This window comes from Mauremys reevesii, linkage group 4 (assembly GCF_016161935.1).
Source record: "Mauremys reevesii isolate NIE-2019 linkage group 4, ASM1616193v1, whole genome shotgun sequence".
Classification (NCBI taxonomy): Eukaryota; Metazoa; Chordata; order Testudines; family Geoemydidae; genus Mauremys; species Mauremys reevesii.
Window position 1 is genome coordinate 41,527,360 of NC_052626.1, and position 13,947 is coordinate 41,541,306.

Consider the following 13,947-nt stretch of genomic DNA (forward strand, 5'->3'; position numbering starts at 1 on the left):
TGAATGGGCAGCATGATGGCAGATGGGATTGAATGTTGGCAAAAGCAAAGTAATGCAGTTTGGAAGGAATCATTTTAACCACTCAGACATATTACTGGGCAAATTAACTACAGACCGTAAAAAAACAGACTTGGGCACCATAGCGGACAGTTCAATAGAATTTCTCAATGTGTAGCAGCGATAAAAACGTAGGGGGTATTCCCCAGGGGCAGTGTCTGCCCCCTTCCTCCATTGCCACCAGAAATGTATAAAGGGACCACAGCTCAGGGGAGAATCAGCTCCAGCCTGTTCAGTTCTGGTTACCTTATTTGAAAGAAGTTATAGTAGAAACAGGAATCCTAAAATGGGCAGTGAAAATGATTGGAGGCCTGCAGAGATTACCTTTTGCCCTCTCTCATAATACAAGAACAAGGAGGCATTCAATGACTCTGAAAGGCAACAAATTAAAAATAGGAAGTGGAAAAAGCAATTTTACACAATGCCTAATTGACCTGCAGAACTCACTGCCAGAAGATAACACTGAGGCCACACAGTTAGCAGGATTAAAAAATAAGGGTCAGTCATATGGATAACAGAACATAGGAATTGTCATACTGAATTAGAAGAGTGTGACATCCAGTCCGGTATCCTGTCTCTGACAGTAGCCAGAACCCAATGCAGCAGAGGAAGGTACAAAAAAAACCCCCACAGCAGGCAGATGTGCCCCTCCCTGCCGAAAGTCTCATACTACCCCTAATAGCTGGAGATTCTTTTAAACCCTGAAGTATGAGGTTTTGCATCCCACCCAAAATGTTTGTTTTCAACATTAGCTATTATAATCCTGGTTATTCTTGTATGAGAATGAGAATAGCTACAACTACATCAGATAGGATCAAAACAGAAATGCTTCAGGGCCCACAAGCCAATCACTAAATTGGCATGGACAGAAGAAACTCCCCTTTTGGACTGATTATTCCATAAATGACCATTCGGAAGCATCTGATACAGGTTACCATTGGAGACAGGATACTGGAGTAGATAGATTACTGGTGTGAACTGGTCTGATCCTTCCTATGTTCCTAAATTTATTTTAGATCTTTTGGTTGGGGGGAGATGAAATGCAGGGTTGCCCTTTGACTATACCACTTCTGTCCTCTGATTGTCTTTAACCTCCCTCCCTCTGCCTCTGTGGATGAGGAGATAGGTGTGGACTCCAGATGCAGTGGCCGAGCACAGCGAGATAAGCCTGCCTTGTTATTCAGAGGCAGCAGCAGAGAGCTGGCCATGTGAACTCAGCTTGCAGAGGTCAGGCAGGAAAGCACTGCAGGGCACAAAAAGCCATCAAGGAAAAATGATAAAATTCCTTTCCTCATTACCCTCCCCTGACCTCTAGGGATGAGTGCCCCCACACCACCCTTCGGAAACCCCACTACTGTACTCCAAGGGTTCCCCAAACTCAGTGTCATAGTCCCCCTCAAACATTCCAGCACTAGACTACTCCACACTTTGGTGGCTGGACTTCCTGTATACTGTACAGTATTTATCATTAGGATATAACACAGAGCTCATTTTTAAAGCAGTTTTAGGCCAGCACTTCCCAGGGTTAATATTAACTACGTGACACAGCTTGCATGGGTCTTACCTTTAGGTCTTTCTTTGCATCTGCTCTACTTCACTTGGAAGGGGGACAGTGACAGCAGACTATATCAAGACACCCAAACCCTGCAAAATGCACGGTACAAGTGTGCTCAGAGGGAGGCCATATTTCTACCCTTTTCATCAGTAAACCCACAACTGTGTTCACTGAAGACTGTGTGACAACCTTCTGGCATTGCTGACCCACTCCCTGCAAAGCCTCAATGCAGAGCAGTGCAGCACTGCATCGCTGAACCACCTGCTAATCTTGGGTGGGCAGCAGAGGAAGACCTATAACTGAGGAATTGATTTAAAAAATGCCCAGGGACCCCACTCAGATTGGCCGGTTACCATGAACCACTGGCACCAAAAGGTGAAATTTCCATGCACCCCAGATGCTGAAGGAGGAAAAGTCCAGGGATGTAGGGTGGTATGAAAGGGTGTAGCTTACAGTAATGGGATGAAATGAAAAAAAGGAAGAACTGAGGATAAACTCCCTGACAGCAAGATGGTTCAGGTGGTGGAATCATCGCCTAGTGGAAGGGCAAGGAGCCCTGTCACTCAGCTCAGGATATCTAACACTAAACTGGGTAAAATACTAGTGAATGTGGGAGGCAATGTCTCTAATGGGTAGAGTAGGGGACTAGGAATCAGGATCCCAATCCTAGCTCAGTAACGTAATAGATCAGTGGCACTAGCTAAGTCACTTCTCTGTGCCTCAGTTTCTCCCATCACAAAACAGGCTCATACAAACTTTTCTCCCAAGGGGGTTATGAGGCTCACTCCACCCACATTGGTGCAGCAGCTCTTCTGAGTTCCTGAGATGGAAGGTGGTGGTGAAGGGCACACAGCATAGTTATTAATTACGTGCCATGAGGAACAATCCTACTGCTGATTCCATTCTGCTTTCATCAGCTGTTTCCCCCTTTATAGTTTGTTTCTCCCAGGGTTTGGGTTACCACATTAAATGATGGAACTTTCTTCCTTTTCCCAACACCATTCCCTTCACTCAGATCACCTTTTAGACACTACTGGCCCAATCCAACAGTCACTGGAGCCAATGGGAGTCTTTCCACTGTATTAGGCTCATTGTGTCCATTGAGCAAAATGCCAGATTTCCCAGCCTTGTCACACCGCAGACTCTTAACTCATTTGCTGTTCACTATTGTCTCTGGGTCTCTTTTTGCCACTATTACTCTTCAGGCTTCTCTCCTCATTATATCATCAGTTTCAGGTTAGTTTTTCTCCAGCTTATATTTGTCCAGGTTGAACATAGTTTTATTTCCTGCCCATGTTTCTAATCTCTAAATCCCTTTGCATTATTGCTCTCTCCTGTTTGGAACACTCCCTATTTAGTATCATCTGCAGACTTAATTAATGGACCGTTTACCTCCTCTTCCAGATCACTAATGAAGAGGATTAATCACACCAGGGCTAACGCTAATCCCTGCCCCACCTCACTGGCCACCTCCCTGCCACTCAATATGTTACCATCACAGTCTCAACAGTAGAGATGGGCTAGATGACCAGGTCTTTTCATCTCTAATTATTGTGATTCTTCTAGGATCACCATTACCTTTGGCCACTTCTCAGTCCCCATGCGCCGATCCAATCTCATCCGAATGAATGAGAACAGGATTTCATGAAACAAGAACAAATGTTTCACTAAAATTCAGATGCATACCCAGCATCAACCCATGGCTCCTTTCAACCGTAGTCACCAGCAACAAAAAGTGATCATGCTGGCCTGGCTTGGCTTGTTCTTTACAGACATCTAGTGTTTATTTCTTATGATGCCATTACCCTCTATAACCTTGTAAATGCCACACTCCCTCCTCCATATTTCCTAATCACTCTTTTCCATCTCAGTTTCCTATGCTATACCTCCACTTCATGAACCCAAACCCCTAATCTAGACATCCCTACCAAACACCTCCAACTTGGGAGAGGAAAAAACATTGCCTTTTGTCACAGACCCCTTGGAGGAGGGAGTGTCTCCTACTGCAAAGAATGGAATTGGGGACAGAAAGGTAGAGTTTGAGGAGCTGAGCTCTTCTACTTACAAATATTTGAAGACAACTGAGGTTGAAAATACTTGCGTGGCCTGACAGCCGGAGGGCAGGCATGCCTGTGGAGTAGGGTGATTGGATTTACTCTGCCCAAGAATAACCCTGCTGAAAAGCACCTTCATTCCAAAGTATGGGTTAGAGAGGGCATGCAGTACAAAATCACTCCTGGTCTTGTGAGAAATCAGAGAGGAGGAATGCTACTTTCAGGCAGGGCTGCAGGGCTCACATGAGGCTCCTGCACTGACAGGCTAACTGACAAAACAAAGCAACATCCGACACTCAGCTGAAACCTGCCCTCTTGCCCACAGGACAGCCACCTCTTTTCCTCTCACCCTTATCTCCCCAATCCCTGTACCGAGGATGGAATTATCTTCCCAAATTTCTTGCAAGAAGGAAGCAGCTGCAGAGAGCTCTCAACATCCAAAGGAACTTTGCAGCTTTGGTTACAATTGCTCCGTTTAAGCACACTGTCAGTCAATAATCACAACGCCGACAGATATAACTTGAGAAGAATGAGACAGATACTCCAGGACTCTCTGGCCAAAGACTCACTCAGAGACTTGCAAAAAAGAGACCTATTTGTCTTGGTCTGAGTTTATCTCAAGACAGAGCACAGGATGAATGCATCCATTTGACAGTCATGAAATATTCTGGATTGGAATAAAGTTTTGCTTCCTTCTTAAGGAAGAAAAGAGATAGGAGACAGACAGATAGGACAGATGCCCAAGTGTAAATGCAGATCTCTAAGTAATGGGCAACCAGAAATACACAACACAGAGCTGGACATAAAGGGCAGGGGGATTCAAACAAGCTAAATTGAATGTCAAACCTGCCCTCATTAAAGAGCTGTGTTTCTATTTAACTAACCCCCTCTGCTGCAAACTGAGTATTTCAGTAACTGGGGAACAAGTGGCAAGCCTTGTGTCTCAACGTCCACACACCTATGACTGAAGGATGAATCATAGTTAGGGCTTCTGAGTTTCAGTTTTAACCAACAAACAAATATAATACCACCATACAAAAAAATGAAAATCGGCATTTATCCAATAAACACTGGAGAACACCTGAAAGGGTTACTTGTATCTAAGGCCTTGTCTAAACAGAACACTAATGTGCATTACAGGGGTTCGATTTCTCAAGCACACTAATGTGTTGTGAATTAATTGGTCTGTGTAGTCCACGGGTGGGCAAACTATGGCCCGTGGGCCACATTCGGCCCATCAGTCCTTGCCCCGCTCCGGTGCACCAGCCAGGGAGCAGGGTTGGGGGCTTGCTGCACAGCTCCTGAAAGCAGCGGCATGTCTCCCTTCCAGCTCCTACGGGTAGGGGCAGCTAGGGGGGGTCTCTGCACACTGCCCCCACCCCAAGCGCCATCCCCCACAGCTCCAATTGGCCAGGACCCACGGCCAATAGGAGCTGCAGGGGCGGTGCCTACGGATGGGGCAGCGTGCAGAGCTGCATGGCTGGTGCCGCACCTCCACATAGGAGCCATAGGGGAGCATGGCACTGCTTCCGGAAGCTGTGGGAGCAGCGCCTGAAGACGGGGCAGCCCACAGAGCCACCTGGCCGCTCCACTGCATAGGAGCCAGAGGAGGGACATGCAGCTGCTTCCGGGAGCTGCTTGAGGTAAGCGCCGCCTGTAGCCTGCACCCCTGAGTTCCCCCCATGCCCCAACTCCCTGCCTCAGCTCAGAGCCCCCTCCCACCCTCCGAACCCCTCGGTTCCAGCCTGGAGCACCCTCCTGCACACCAAACTGCTCATCCCCAGCCCCACCCGAGAGCCCACACCCCCGGATGGAGCACTCACACACACACATCCGCACCCCATCCTGGAGCCCCCTCCCACACCCTAAACTTCTTATTTCTGGCCCCACCCCAGCGCCTACACGCCCAGCCGGAGCCCTCACCCCATCCCGCACCCAACCCCCAATTTCGTGAGGATTCATGGTCCGCCATACAATTTTTATACCCAGATGTGGCCCTCAGGCCAAAAGGTTTGCCCATCCCAGGGTAGTCCCTGGTAGTGCGCATTAGAGGTTCACCCTCTGCTCTCCCCAGGCATTGTTCCCAAGTCCTATCTGTCTGTGATGCTTGAAGGTGGACAGTCCTACACCCCAAAGTTGCTCCCCCCCAGACTGGAATCCATGTGCCATCCCTCCCCTCATTCTGCCCCTGTTCCCCATTGGCACCCCCACCCACCCACCGTTCAGACACCCATGTTCTGTGTCTGTGCCCTCCAGCCTGCTATCCCACACGCCAGTCCAGTCCCTGACCTAGCCTGGCCCCTCACTGGCCTCTCACCTACCCGGCTAGCAGGGCACAGACTGAGGGAGCCTCTTTCCCTCTCCATCTCGGAAGTACAAAAACAGGGACATGCAGGATGATCCTGAGCCCATAAAACAGGACAGCTGGCAGTGTATTGGGCACTTGGACAGGCAGCTCAAACAAGAGGCCATCCTGGACAGGTGCTAACCCTACTGCCACCTGCAAGCCAGCAGGGGGAATAGAGAGCAGCTGAAAGGAAGCAGGCAGAGAGGCCGCCTGGCTGCCTTCATATCCTGCTCCACAGCAACCCCCAGGGTCCAGGATCAGTAATTGAAGGTAAAACCCTGCTCAGTCCATGCTTGGTGCATGGGCTGCAGGGAACCATGAAGGGGGCCCTGCAAGTGTGAGTGCTATGGCCCCCATGTGCCACGGGGCAGGCCCAATAGTGATGAAGAGGGTTTCGAACACGTATCATGCTATAGAAGTGCTCAGTATCGTTACCCTGTTCCTTAAAGTCGTTGGCCCAGTACAAGGATGTTGGTGTATGTCACTGCCTGGAACTGGGAGACTACCCCACAGCTTTTCTTTAGTTTAATAGGAAGAGGAATAAGAAAACGGACAAATGTGGGAGCTCTTCATCCTTTACCTTGAAAATGCTCAAGAAAGCCTCATTCCCCCACACTCTGAGCAGCATGTGGAGAAGAGCACACCATGTGTAATATGCTTCCGGGGGCATGCACTGTCAAGGTGGCTGACTGTCCATCTTCAATGACTAAATCAAAGCTGGCTACCTGGTGAGGCTGTCAGGGGCACAATAGGAGTGAGTAGAGATCTGGGGACATTATCTGGGACAGCAAGGAGCCAGTATTCCTGCTGTTCCCTATAGCTCTGCTCCTCTGAATAACTCTTCCATCTTTCCTTCCAAAACTGATCAAGGCTCAAGAAAGCTACAGAAACCAAGAAGTTTCACCCTTCCCAGAAAACAGAAGGGAAGCTCCTTTCAAAACATCTGACAAAGCAACAGTCTAAGTTCCCCTACCTTGAGAGCTACTGCAAATTCTTCCAAGTGTGCCTCCTACTTGGAAAGACAGGCTAGGAAAGCACCACCAGGGCTATTCCCTAAAGCAACTGGGAGACTGGGATTGAAGCAGCTGGGAGCTCCCTACAGCTACAGTTCCCATCTGGTTTCCTATAGTCCCTTGCTCCTGGGAGAGGTTGGGATGGGATACAATAGTATGGGAATGCTGCATTCAATTCCTGTTGGAAAAGGCTAGTATCAGAGAGACTTTTCTATTTTGAATGACTGTAGTACAGTAGAACCTCAGAGTTATAAACACCAGAGTTACAAACTGACCAGTCAACTACACACCTCATTTGGAACCAGAAATATGCAATCAGGTGACAAAGACAGACAGACAGACAAATACAGTACAGAACTGTGTTAAACATAAATTACTAAAAAAAAGGGAAAGCAGCATTTTTCTTCTGCATAGTAAAATTTCAAAGCTGTATTAAGTCAATGTTCAGTTGTAAACTTCTGAAAGAACAACACAATCTGCTTTTTCAGAGTTATGAACAACCTCCATTCCTGAGGTGTTTGTAACTCTGAGGTTTTACTGTAGTTTGTTTTGCGCCAAGCAGTGTGATTAGCACTGAATCAAAACCACACAACCCTCTGGAACTTTTTTCTCTTCCCAATATCAGGCTGCGATTTCATCTCAATGTTCAGAGCTCAGAGACCCAGTGATTAAAGGTCACTGCCTGATCCACTGAGCCACCCAGTCCCCAGATCACAGTGTTAACAAATCACCATTTATCTGTGTTACTGCAGCAAGTGTCCAAGGCATACTGGCACCAAAGATCACATCTGTTGGGATAACCTATTGATTTGTGTCATATTCTGCCCAATCCCTATTTTATTCTTGTTCAAACAGGGGTCAGGACAGGTTAAAAATAACTCTTTCAGACTGAGATGTTGGACTGAGGAATTTAAAACCAGCCTGTTCTTCCCCAGGTGGAGGCTACAGAATCCCTGATACATGCAGCAAGAGAAGAAAGATAAAGTCTTGGTACAAATCAACAGCAGAAGTTGGCAGTTGGTTCACCAGGACTTTGTAAGGACTTTTTGTAGCTTTAACCAAAACTAAATGAGATACACTTGAGAAGATTAATAAAAAGAGTGACTAAATCCCTTTAACAATTTCATTACTGCCAATTACAAACATTATATATGTATTATATACCTGCACTTATTTTAAAGTACCAGTGAAAAATTGGTGGCTTTCAAAAAATTTCACCAAAAACCTTGGGGAATTGTGATGAAATCTGGCACTGCATTGACAATATTTCACAAGGTTACTACAGAGAAGATAGTACAAAAGCTTTATAATTAAAAGCCCCTAACCATTACAAAATATGGCAATGACAAGTTAAGATAACGTATATATAGATGCAAATCCTCTTACAATATTCACATTCTCAAGTCAAAATGCAGATGTGCCAACATTAAAACTATTCATTGTCCTTATACCATACTTATTACACAAACTTTTGAACAACTGTATTACACAGGAATAAAAAGATGAAAAGGATCAGAATTAAGATTGCTATTGGAGTTTGTAATGCTAATACTCACATGTCATTTTTGTCAAAGAATGCTCTAGGGATATTCAAATAATTATCTACATTGATGTATCCTATTTCCATACTTTTTAAAGCTTAGGGTTTTTTTTAGTTGTAACATACTCGGTATATATTTTGTCTAACATTTATGTTACTTATTGTAGCAAACAATTTTAATTAAATATTTTTAATTAAACAGCTCCTTGTTTTTTTAAATAAAGAAATGTACAAGATATCAAGTTCATAAATTAGATTCCTACAACCCATACAAGGTCTACACTTATTCCTGTAATCTTTGGTTTATGGCACATAAAACCTGAAGTTCAAGGCTTTCAGCTTTCCTCTGGCTTCAAGATCCCATTCCTCTCCTCAGATTAGAGTACAGATTACTAGGAAAGTGTCTCGGTCTGTTTCTTTTTTCCTAATACCTCCAGTGTCATATGATAATAGTACCAAAGCTCTGCAGGTTCTAGGAAGTCCTACAAGTGAACTGCTCAGGGAAGAGTCAAGACTTGAGATCTGTTCCATTTGCCTATCCTCATAAAAACTTATAGCTGAGTGTCCCTCACTTAGTGTCCACACCATTCTAAGAAATCTGATATCAACTCATGGTAGGAGGGAAAGAGATTAAGACAATGTATGTCATCAGGAAGGTCAAGCAGGAATAAAAAAATTGAATGAAGGGGAGGAAGAAAAAACCCTACAACCCTCTCAATGTATTAACCGGACTCTGCCTGCAGAGAGAGGGGGTACTGAGAGCTCCGCAGCATAATTCTCTGGTTAAATCAGAGAATGTGGGGAATAATCTAAACTCAAAGACCCTGCCCTCTCTCCTCCCATGCTAATCAGAGACGAAGGAGGAAAGGTAAAGAAATAAAGCCTGTACGGAATAGTCCTTTAGTCTGAGCTCAGTACTTCATGCAATGACAAAAGAGCTAAATGGCCTTTGTACAATGAAGGTGGTGTGGCACATCTCTAGTGTGAGGACAGTGGCATGCCAGACCCTTAATGTGAGCCAAATGATGTGGAATCTGTTGTCTGCCAAGACAGTGGTGTGAACTACCCCGGATGCAGTAACTGCGATGTGGCGTTCTCTTTTGTACAAGGATGAAGATCTGGCCGCAGCATGGACCCTTTCCAGCAACAAAGTCCTGATCCTGCATCTGACATTCCAGCCAGCAAACCCCAAACTAAAGACATCTCAAAGGGGGAGGAGGGAATTCAGAAGAGAGACTGAGGGTCTGCTGGTCTTAGAGCACCCACAAGAGTGGTGTCCTGGTTTCAGTACCATGGACAGCTGCCCAACCCCTCCCTTCCCCCCACAGCACCAGCTACAGCTATAGTGCTATGATGCAGAGGGGTAGCCAATAAGAGAAGGAAGCAGTGAAGAAGTGGAATTCGGCACTAGCCCAGAACATTCCAAAAATGGAGTAATGGTCTGAAGTAAATAGGATGAAATTTAATAAGGACAAATGCAAAGTACTCTACGCTGGAAGGAACAATCAGCTGCACACATATAAAATGGGAAATGCCTGCCTAAGAAGGAGTACTATGAAAAGGGATCTGGGAGTCATAGCGGACCAGAAGCTAAATATGAGTCAACAGTGTAACACTGTTGCAAAAAAAGTGATCAACATTCTGGGATGTATTAGCAGGAGTATTGTAAGCAAGACACAAGAAGTAATTCTTCCGCTCTACTCCGCGTTGATTAGGCCTCAACTGGAGTATTGTGTCCAGTTCTGGGTGCCATATTTCAGGAAAGATGTGGACAAATTGGACAGAGTCCAGAGGAGAGCAACAAAAATGATTAAAGGTCTAAAAAACATGACCTATGAGGGAAGATTGAAAAAATTGCGTTTGTTTAGTCTGGAAAAGAGAAGACAGAGAGGACATGATAACAGTTTTCAAGTACATAAAAGGTTGTTACATGGAGGAGGGAGAAAAATTCTTCTTCTTAACCTTTGAGGATAGGACAAGAAGCAATGGGCTTAAATTGCAGCAAGGGGGGGTTAGGTTGGACATTAGGAAAAACTTCCTGTCAGGGTGGCTACTTTGGAATAAATTGCCTAGGGAGGCTGTGGAATCTCCACCATTGGAGATTTTTAAGAGCAGGTTAGACAAACACCTGTCAGGGATGGTCTAGATAATACATAGTCCTGCCATGAGTGCAGGGGCCTGGACTAGATGACCTGTCGAGGTCCCTTCCAGTCCTATGATTCTATGATTCCTGTTGAAGCTAATGATGAAACACAGAGCATGTTTTCCATATGCCTGTCACAAAGCTGACCCACCCATCAGTTAACTAGGCTCAGAGCTGAAGAACATGGCTGGCTGTCATAGAAAGATTCCTCTCTGTAAAAGCCAATCAGAAGGGCAATTTAACCATCAACAACAAAAGTCTGTCCAAGTTAAAAATTTCAAAAATAATCCCCTTGCCCCTTTTGAAGGCAATTCACAGGCACTGGGATCGGCACAGTCAAGCAGCACCAAGCCCCATGCTGTTAGGAGTTGGACACCACAAGAGTTAACTAGGGACAGCTGTGACTTTTTATTTACAGGTTAAAAGAGGCAAAACCCCAGAATAGGAGGGAGCAGCCTGGTGCTGGAGACAGCTGAGACCAAATGAAGCAGGAGCACTCTCTCTCTTTCTCATGCACACGGTTCTGTGGGCGATTACTCCAGAGCACCCAGCCATACCAAAATCAATAAACAATTTCAACGCTGCCCAGGGAACTTTGCCACACTTAATAAAAGTCTCCAGGCGCAGTTATGGCTTCATTTCACCTTAACATCTTCTTTAACTGTCCCTTCTTTTCAAGATCAATTAGGGGCACGTGCAAAGAGAATAAAAAACAAAACAAGGTCAAACCAAGCAGCTCAGCTCAACCACTCCCCCAGCCACATACCTGAGGGAAACATGGAAATACGGGAACTGACAGATGACGCACCAGGATGCCTTTTGCACACATGCCCATCCCAGCCTCTGGTCCTTGGCATTAGGGAAAAGTCCAGCCTCATTTGGGAAGGCAGGAGTGCCAGTTAAATCAGAGGTGAACCTGCAAAAAAACTTTACTTTTCATGCAAATTTTGTGATGGTGAAAGATTCCAGATTGAAATTCTGTTCATCCCCAGAACAAATATAGCACATGCACCCAGAGCAAGCTTTCTGACACCACAGCCACCCACAGGCCTCAGCCCTACCCTGGAGTTCAGTCTCCATGGCCTATTCAGATCTTGGCCTTTCAAATGAGACTGCCAACAAGGAGTGTACTGGAATACAAGAAAAGAAACTCCTGGGCTTGGTGCATGGAATCATGTCTCCTGCTATTGTCTAGCCCCAGTAAGGATAACAACCAGTTATTTATTGATACCAAAGGGACTTACTCATTTAGCTCAAGGGGCTGGGGCTTGTGCTTTGAGTTTTGAAGGTCCCAGGTTCTATTGTCCCTGGCAATTATGTGTCTGTGCACTGGAGGCCCTACTTCGTTACAAGAGCAGCCACTTGTACTACTCCCAAAAAACCTACATTGAAGAAAATTATATAAAGGCCAGAGTGGCAGTCTAGAGAGCAGAGGTCAGGACTGGAGTCTATCCCTGGGGTAGCGGTGAGCTAGGGGAGCCACTGAGGCAGGGGCTTAGCCTGCATGTGGTTGGGATTACTTTGTGGCTACACCCTCTGAAGCATCTCTAGTCTTCCTCGGCCAGGAGGACCGATCAGACAAACCTGTGGCCTTTAAGAAGTTGTAATAAAAAGATGGGGAGGAAGCTGGGGCAACTCCCATTAATATCAATTGTGGGGAAATAGCTACATTTCTCCCCCTCTCCATTGTGCAAATGTAGGTGCTAATATTCCTTTAAATATTGTGGATTCATTTTTTAAAACATTTTAGGTTTTCTTTGTTGCTACTTTGCAGGACCCTTGCATGGAGAGGATTTGCTGCCCCTAAGTGGAGCAGATGGTAGCACTATATGGAGACGTAGTCTGTAAGGACTGCAGGTCCCAGAATGCAATGCTCCATCTTGTTTTCAAGTGAGGCCACTCAGCTCAAGATAGGGCATTATAATCTGGGACCTGTAGTTTATATGGACTGGCTCAATTGTTACTGCTAGCCACCACTGCTGCATAAATTAGTAACACCTGGACTGAGTACACTATTGTTTGCAACATTTTAGATCAAAGTAGACTCAATCTAGCTCTAAAGCCCATGAAACGGGAACCACCATTAGGCCCTTAATGAGGGCAATACCAGCAGGTGCTGCTTTAGAGAGGAAAGAGATGTCTCTTGGGACCCAAGAAATTTGCGTCCTGAGGGTCGGGATTATTTATACAGCCCTGCATGGATACAAAAATTTGGATCTGTATCTGATCCACAGTAATTAAATTGTATCTAACCCATGAGCCACAATCCACCTTTTATACGTATCTGCATCCACACTCACAGCATTTAGAGCAGTGGTTCTCAACTGGGCATGCACGACCCCCAGGGGAGCCTCAGGTCAGTTTCAAGGGATCTGTGGGCCCTAGGGATGGAAGCCCTGAGCCCCGGCAGTCCCTTCTACAGATTGGAAGCTAGGAGCCCCAAGCCCTGGCGGTGCCCACCCCCCTGGCTTTAGCCCTGCCAGGGGTGCCAGAGATCAGGACTTCAACCTTGTGGAGGCCCTGGGCTATGGGCTCCAGCCCCCTGGGAGGCTTGGGGTTCTGGGCTTCAGCCCTGCAGGAGGCATCAGGATTCAGGGCTCCAGGCTTCAGCCCTGCGGCGAGTATCAAGGCTCGGGGCTTCAGCCTCACAGGGTGGGGTGCCAGGGCTTGGGGGCTCCAGCCCCACGAGGGGCACTGGGACTCGAGGCTTCAGCACCTAGAGCAGATCCCCTGAAGTTGCAGCCTCCCAGCATGCCACAGACCCCCAATTGAGAACCACTGCTCTAGAGCCCTGCGCAGATTAAAAAAAAATTGGATCCATCTCCGATCGGTGATCTGCAAAAATGGTAAACAATGCAACCACATCCGCATCCACAGATGCAGATATCTGCGGACATAAAGTAGATATCTGCAGATTTGCAGGGCTCTAGTTATTTACACAGCAGTCCTGAATTAAGCATGGGGCTGTGGGGTGTGCAGCTGTCCAGGTGCAGCGACAGGCATTCTGCTTTGCAGTGCCTTCTCTCCAGGGCCGGCTCCAGGCACCAGCATTCCAAGCATGTGCTTGGGGCAGCAATTTGCAAGGGGCGGCAGTCCGTGTGTTTTTGCCCCCAAGCAGCACGCCGAATTGCTGCCGTGGACGGCGGGGGCAGTCCGTGTGCCATTAGGGCGGCACACGCGTTTCCGCGGTGGCGGCAGCTTCTATGTTCAGCTGTCCGTGGCGGAGCAGCTTCTGTCT

The 13,947-nt window shown here is 46.6% G+C and overlaps 1 long non-coding RNA gene across 3 annotated transcripts in view; it reads right to left on the reverse strand.

Annotated features, from left to right (window-relative positions):
• LOC120403731 overlaps window positions 1-13,947 on the reverse strand; it is a 46,051-nt gene that overhangs the window by 19,394 nt on the left and 12,710 nt on the right. Inside the window, exon 3 of one of the 3 annotated variants that reach the window (XR_005597699.1) lies at window positions 11,476-11,625. The exons of 1 other annotated variant lie outside the window; for it this stretch is intronic. This is a non-coding gene — a long non-coding RNA (uncharacterized LOC120403731). Of the gene's footprint in view, window positions 1-1,617; window positions 1,702-11,475; window positions 11,626-13,947 lie in introns of those variants that run through there. One more of the 3 variants, XR_005597700.1, reaches the window with a different exon arrangement.